This window comes from Schistocerca piceifrons, unplaced genomic scaffold, assembly GCF_021461385.2.
Source record: "Schistocerca piceifrons isolate TAMUIC-IGC-003096 unplaced genomic scaffold, iqSchPice1.1 HiC_scaffold_1209, whole genome shotgun sequence".
Lineage (NCBI taxonomy): Eukaryota > Metazoa > Arthropoda > Insecta > Orthoptera > Acrididae > Schistocerca > Schistocerca piceifrons.
In genome coordinates this window covers 45,001-52,500 of record NW_025727025.1, presented here as the reverse complement: position 1 = coordinate 52,500, position 7,500 = coordinate 45,001, and the positions used below count along the sequence as shown (strand labels likewise).

The 7,500-nt window shown below is 56.3% G+C and overlaps 2 non-coding genes and 1 pseudogene across 2 annotated transcripts; all 3 read left to right on the top strand.

The window, feature by feature from the left end:
- Positions 1-3,743: 3,743 nt before the first annotated feature.
- LOC124729451 lies at positions 3,744-5,650 on the top strand. The gene has a single exon (XR_007007692.1). It is a non-coding gene; the product is annotated as a small subunit ribosomal RNA (ribosomal RNA).
- Positions 5,651-6,002: 352 nt separating this feature from the next.
- On the top strand, positions 6,003-6,157 carry LOC124729466. Its single transcript, XR_007007695.1, has one exon. It is a non-coding gene; the product is annotated as a 5.8S ribosomal RNA (ribosomal RNA).
- A 189-nt stretch (positions 6,158-6,346) lies between these two features.
- The window catches only part of LOC124729461, a 4,224-nt pseudogene continuing 3,070 nt past the window's right edge, over positions 6,347-7,500 (top strand).

Sequence of the window (7,500 nt, the reverse complement as noted above, 5' to 3'; positions counted from 1 at the left end):
GACATAGCACACTGCCACCTACAGGGATCCGACGGAACTACGCCACCCATGCCGGCAAAACAGTATCGCCATCTATGAAAATAGGGCGACACCACATGCAATACCGCCATCTATGCGCATCTGACAACACTACGTCCGCACCACAAAACATACCGCCATCTGTAGGTCTCCCGCAACATGACCTCCTGCAACGACGCTACCGCCATCTATGAGACGCCAAGCCGACTAAGACAGCGATGGCGCCACAGTGGCCGCCTTTCGACGCCACCCACAAAGGCTGCAAGCTCTGTCGACCATAGCACCCAATCTCCAGTGGCTCTGCCGCACGAAGCCGTGGACCGGCAATGACGCCACCCGCACCCGTTCGTGCACCACCCCAACCGCCAAACTCGCACCTCCAGCGGATGAACGGCGGACGTTTCCCGCACTCGTAAAGTGCAATCCACCCCTATAACTTGCGTTTCATGAAGAGTTATTTTCCAATATGCGACATTCCCGCTGTCCGTATACATGAGCCGCGACCTGTACCACTTACGAGGCGAGAGACGCGATCGCGTTGCTCACTGTACGGCGTCCGATACCGAGCCATCAGCATGTCGGTCCCCATGCGCGTTGCACTCGCACTCGCCAGTCGCAAAAAACGTGGGGCAAATATATTACGCGGAAGAGTTATAACAGACCGAGCCCCACTGCATGGGGGGAGTCTTTGTCACTAATGTACACAGATGGAACATTTTGGACTGGAACCAGATTACCCGTACACACGGCGCTGATTAGTAATCAATGCAGAGCCATCAAACTACAGCAAATATACACAACTGTCCGTATACATGCTGAAAGAGTCTGCCCAAAATGGGAACCACACGTCAGCCAGACACTCTGATCACGCACCACTCTCTGCTTCTAACAGGCGCACATACAATATGTAAGCACCAGCATGAACAACATCCAGTGCATCTCTCCGCCACATTACACAATCCACACTATCACAAACAGACCAGGAGGTCCGTGCGGAAAATACAATATCCCAGCCTTTCGACATCCACCATTGCGCAGACCAGGCACCAACACCCACACATGTCCTATACAACGGTGCACCCAACATCACAATAGTACCTCCTGTCACAGCGCACAAACAATGACATGAGTCAAAGACACAGGTCTCACACAAGCATAGAATTGGAGCGCCGCCTCTAATAAGCCAAAGGTGCATCCTGACGTGACAAATCTGATCATGTCACAAGCATTCACTTACTATAATCACTATCAACGAACCTGCCGCCCCCGCCCCCCCCCCCCCCCTACACCTTTCCGTACAACAACGTGTAACCTAACCTAACCTAACCTAACCTATGTTGTACCTTAACCTAACCTATGTTGTACCTTAACCTAACCTATGTTGTACCTTAACCTAACCTATGTTGTACCTTAACCTAACCTATGTTGTACCTTAACCTAACCTATGTTGTACCTTAACCTAACCTATGTTGTACCTTAACCTAACCTATGTTGTACCTTAACCTAACCCATGTTGTACCTTAACCTAACCCATGTTGTACCTTAACCTAACCCATGTTGTACCTTAACCTAACCCATGTTGTACCTTAACCTAACCCATGTTGTACCTTAACCTAACCCATGTTGTGCCTCAACCTAACCCATGTTGTGCCTCAACCTAACCCATGTTGTGCCTCAACCTAACCCATGTTGTGCCTTAACCTAACCCATGTTGTGCCTCAACCTAACCCATGTTGTGCCTTAACCTAACCCATGTTGTGCCTTAACCTAACCCATGTTGTGCCTTAACCTAAACCCATGTTGTGCCTTAACCTAACCCATGTTGTGCCTTAACCTAACCCATGTTGTGCTTAACCTAACCCATGTTGTGCCTTAACCTAACCCATGTTGTGCCTTAACCTAACCCATGTTGTCGCCTTAACGTAACCCACGTTGTCGCCTAACCTGCTCTGTAATTGTTATACGACTCGTTCAATTACTGTAGTGTTGCCACCCGCAACCCTCGCAATATAGTTCGCTACTCGCACTGCCCGCACCCCTGTGTATCGCTCATGTTAAACACCTTGCAAGTCTTGCTCACTTTCCACATGCTCCTGCTGTACACTGTAATGTGGATGGCAGCAGGACGTACATGCCGCCCCTCCCCACGTCCCCACCTTGCCCCCTGCCTTCGCAAGCTGGTTGGTGAGAAGTTTGCATGTTCAATGCCTTCGCATGCGGACGTACTCAGGCTACGTTGTGGTGCGGCCTGTGTCAACTGTCCGCTGATGTCGTACGCGTGAACACAATCTGTACTGCACATTCGTCCTTATGTACTGAATGATACATCGTGGCACATGTGTGACCGCACAACGACTGCGCCCAAAAACGGCGGACCATACAGTGCAAATATTGTGCACGCAGCTACGTGTCGTCTCCCTATGAGAGCTGGATTGCAGTGTGGTACGCCATAGAGACGTGTGGGAGGAACGGACGCCGTGGATGGCGATCAGCATGAGCTGTCTGTTGATGTATTCGGACCTAGTCGTCTCTCCTCACACACCGTGATGGCATGGTGCACCGCGTTCCATATCTGCGACATGCTACAGAGGCCGGTTGACAGTCGTTCGAGCAATGGACATCGCATACGTACGGGGGCCACCTCCACGTATTGTCTAGGCGTGCACATTTTGTTGCGTGTATGTGGGCAGACGTAGTGTGGCGTGACACCTGACACAGGCATGCAATAATCGTTGAAGTTGCAAATGGCGATGGACGCCTGCGTTTTCTGGTGAAGTTACGCAAATGAACAAATGGTAACCTGTTGTGTGCGGTTGTTCTCGCTAGGGGTGAATCGGTGATGGCGACGATAGGTTGAGGTACTAACCGGTTGTTCCAGCGATACCCACCATGCCGACGAAACTGAACGGCATCTGGGTGTGAAGCGATACGCGGCGGTGGCTGGGTGGGACCGTCCCCGGCCGGTGAGGGGGCGCCTCCCGGCGTGCTGGCCGCGCGGTGCGTGGGCGCACGCGCTACAGCCGGCTGGTGGGGGCGGCCAGTGGCAGGCGCGCCGGCCGACGGACGCGGCAGGCGTCGCAGCTCTGCGCGCCGGCGCACCCTGCGCGCGGCGCCGTGCGGCCAAAGTAGGTCCTCGCGGGCCCGGTGCGAAGCGCGGTGGACATCTTCAGTGTGCTGGTCCGATGAGGGACTGTGTGCGTTGAGGATGCGCCGCCGCCCGGCGCTCGGCGCCGCGACGCCGTCTGCTGCTCGGTCGCCCCAGCGGTTCTCGCTGGTGGTTTGTATCGCAGCTGTGCGGATGTGTTGGCGCGTGCGCTGTGCTGGGAGAGTTCGCTTCGGCACCCAAGTGGGGCTTTTGTCCTTCTGTGGCGCTGGCGTTGGAGCTGCCGGTCACCGTAGGTGGCGCGTGTTGTCTCCCGCCGCAATGCCACGACAGCACGCTCCCGGGCCTCTGTCGGCAGCGGCAAGCTCAGTTGGGAGCACGGGTGGTCGCACCGAAAGCGTCTACTCGCCTAACTCCGGGCGATTGCGCCTCTCTCGAACCCGACCAAGTACTTGGGACGGCGCTGCGCGCCGCCGGGACCTGAGAGGGTTTCGAGGTGTATTGTGCAGGGGAGCTCAGCCTCCTCCTGTTTGCAGAATGATTGAGCGGACGCTTGCGTGTTCGCGCGGGCCCCCGGGACACACTCCCGGGCGGCCGGCTGCTCAGCTCTAGTTGACGCAGCTCCCTGGTTGATCCTGCCAGTAGTCATATGCTTGTCTCAAAGATTAAGCCATGCATGTCTCAGTACAAGCCGCATTAAGGTGAAACCGCGAATGGCTCATTAAATCAGTTATGGTTCCTTAGATCGTACCCACGTACTTGGATAACTGTGGTAATTCTAGAGCTAATACATGCAAACAGAGTCCGACCAGAGATGGAAGGGACGCTTTTATTAGATCAAAAACCAATCGGTCGGCTCGTCCGGTCCGTTTGCCTTGGTGACTCTGAATAAACTTGGGCTGATCGCACGGTCCTCGTACCGGCGACGCATCTTTCAAAATGTCTGCCTTATCAACTGTCGATGGTAGGTTCTGCGCCTACCATGGTTGTAACGGGTAACGGGGAATCAGGGTTCGATCCGGAGAGGGAGCCTGAGAAACGGCTACCACATCCAAGGAAGGCAGCAGGCGCGCAAATTAACCCACTCCCGGCACGGGGAGGTAGTGACGAAAAATAACGATACGGGACTCATCCGAGGCCCCGTAATCGGAATGAGTACACTTTAAATCCTTTAACGAGTATCTATTGGAGGGCAAGTCTGGTGCCAGCAGCCGCGGTAATTCCAGCTCCAATAGCGTATATTAAAGTTGTTGCGGTTAAAAAGCTCGTAGTTGGATTTGTGTCCCACGCTGTTGGTTCACCGCCCGTCGGTGTTTAACTGGCATGTATCGTGGGACGTCCTGCCGGTGGGCGAGCTGAAGGCGTGCGACCGCCCTCGTGCGTGCTCGTGCGTCCCGAGGCGGACCCCGTTGAAATCCTACCAGGTGCTCTTTATTGAGTGTCTCGGTGGGCCGGCACGTTTACTTTGAACAAATTAGAGTGCTTAAAGCAGGCAAGCCCGCCTGAATACTGTGTGCATGGAATAATGGATAGGACCTCGGTTCTATTTTGTTGGTTTTCGGAACCCGAGGTAATGATTAATAGGGACAGGCGGGGCATTCGTATTGCGACGTTAGAGGTGAAATTCTTGGATCGTCGCAAGACGAACAGAAGCGAAAGCATTTGCCAAGTATGTTTTCATTATCAAGAACGAAAGTTAGAGGTTCGAAGGCGATCAGATACCGCCCTAGTTCTAACATAAACGATGCCAGCCAGCGATCCGCCGCAGTTCCTCCGATGACTCGGCGGCAGCCTCCGGGAAACCAAAGCTTTTGGGTTCCGGGGGAAGTATGTTGCAAAGCTGAAACTTAAAGGAATTGACGGAAGGGCACCACCAGGAGTGGAGCCTGCGGCTTAATTTGACTCAACACGGGAAACCTCACCAGGCCCTGACACCGGAAGGATTGACAGATTGATAGCTCTTTCTTGATTCGGTGGGTGGTGGTGCATTGGCCGTTCTTAGTTGGTGGAGCGATTTGTCTGGTTAATTCCGATAACGAACGAGACTCTAGCCTGCTACTAGTCGCGTGACATCCTTCGTGCTGTCAGCGATTACTTTTCTTCTTAGAGGGACAGGCGGCTTCTAGCCGCACGAGATTGAGCAATAACAGGTCTGTGATGCCCTTAGATGTTCTGGGCCGCACGCGCGCTACACCTGAAGGAATCAGCGTGTCTTCCTAGGCCGAAAGGTCGGGGGTAACCCGCTGAACCTCCTTCGTGCTAGGGATTGGGGGCTTGCAATTGTTCCCCATGAACGAGGAATTCCCAGTAAGCGCGAGTCATAAGCTCGCGTTGATTACGTCCCTGCCCCTTTGTACACACCGCCCGTCGCTACTACCGATTGAATGATTTAGTGAGGTCTTCGGACTGGTACGCGGCATTGACTCTGTCCGTTGCCGATGCTACCGGAAAGATGACCAAACTTGATCATTTAGAGGAAGTAAAAGTCGTAACAAGGTTTCCGTAGGTGAACCTGCGGAAGGATCATTACCGGACTAGACTGCATGTCTTTCGATGTGCGTGTCGTGTCGCGCAACACGCTACCTGTACGGCTCGCCGTAGCCGTGCGCCGCGTGCGGAACCACGCGTGCCTCTCAAAACTAGCGGCAATGTTGTGTGGTACGAGCGCTGAAGCGCTGGAGCGGCTGGCCTGCGGCACCTGGCGCCTGGCGCCGGTTTTGAATGACTTTCGCCCGAGTGCCTGTCCGCTCCGGTGTGGAGCCGTACGACGGCCCGTCGGCCGTGAGGCCGTTGGACACAGAACGCTGGAACAGGGGCCGCCACACGCCTCACTCCCGCCTATGCGACCGTCTCGAAAGAGACGGCGGAAACTGAGAAAGATCACCCAGGACGGTGGATCACTCGGCTCGTGGGTCGATGAAGAACGCAGCAAATTGCGCGTCGACATGTGAACTGCAGGACACATGAACATCGACGTTTCGAACGCACATTGCGGTCCATGGATTCCGTTCCCGGGCCACGTCTGGCTGAGGGTCGGCTACGTATACTGAAGCGCGCGGCGTTTGCCCCCGCTTCGCAGACCTGGGAGTGTCGCGGCCGCCTGTGGGGCCGGCCGCGTCTCCTCAAACGTGCGATGCGCGCCCGTCGCCTGGCGGTTCGCATACCGGTACTTTCTCGGTAGCGTGCACAGCCGGCTGGCGGTGTGGCGTGCGACACCTCGTACAACGACCTCAGAGCAGGCGAGACTACCCGCTGAATTTAAGCATATTACTAAGCGGAGGAAAAGAAACTAACAAGGATTCCCCCAGTAGCGGCGAGCGAACAGGGAAGAGTCCAGCACCGAACCCCGCAGGGCTGCCGCCTGTCGTGGCATGTGGTGTTTGGGAGGGTCCACTACCCCGACGCCTCGCGCCGAGCCCAAGTCCAACTTGAATGAGGCCACGGCCCGTAGAGGGTGCCAGGCCCGTAGCGGCCGGTGCGAGCGTCGGCGGGACCTCTCCTTCGAGTCGGGTTGCTTGAGAGTGCAGCTCCAAGTGGGTGGTAAACTCCATCCTGAGACTAAATATGACCACGAGACCGATAGCGAACAAGTACCGTGAGGGAAGTTGAAAAGAACTTTGAAGAGAGAGTTCAAAAGTACGTGAAACCGTTCTGGGGTAAACGTGAGAAGTCCGAAAGGTCGAACGGGTGAGATTCACGCCCATCCGGCCACTGGCCTCCGCCCTCGGCAGATGGGGCCGGCCGCCCGCGCGGAGCAATCCGCGGCGGGGTCGTGTCCGGTTGCCTTTCCACTCGCCGCGGGTGGGGCCGTTCCGGTGTGCGGTGGGCCGCACTTCTCCCCTAGTAGGACGTCGCGACCCGCTGGGTGCCGGCCTACGGCCCGGGTGCGCAGCCTGTCCTTCCGCGGGCCTCGGTTCGCGTCTGTTGGGCAGAGCCCCGGTGTCCTGGCTGGCTGCCCGGCGGTATATCTGGAGGAGTCGATTCGCCCCTTGGGCGCTCGGGCTCCCGGCAAGCGCGCGCGGTTCTTCCCGGATGACGGACCTACCTGGCCCGGCCCCGGACCCGCGCCGCTGTTGGCTCGGGATGCTCTCGGGCGGAATAATCGCTCCCGTCAGCGGCGCTTCAGCTTTGGACAATTTCACGACCCGTCTTGAAACACGGACCAAGGAGTCTAACATGTGCGCGAGTCATTGGGCTGTACGAAACCTAAAGGCGTAATGAAAGTGAAGGTCTCGCCTTGCGCGGGCCGAGGGAGGATGGGGCCTTCCCCGCCCTTCACGGGGCGGCGGCCTCCGCACTCCCGGGGCGTCTCGTCCTCATTGCGAGGTGAGGCGCACCTAGAGCGTACACGTTGGGACCCGAAAGATGGTGAACTATGC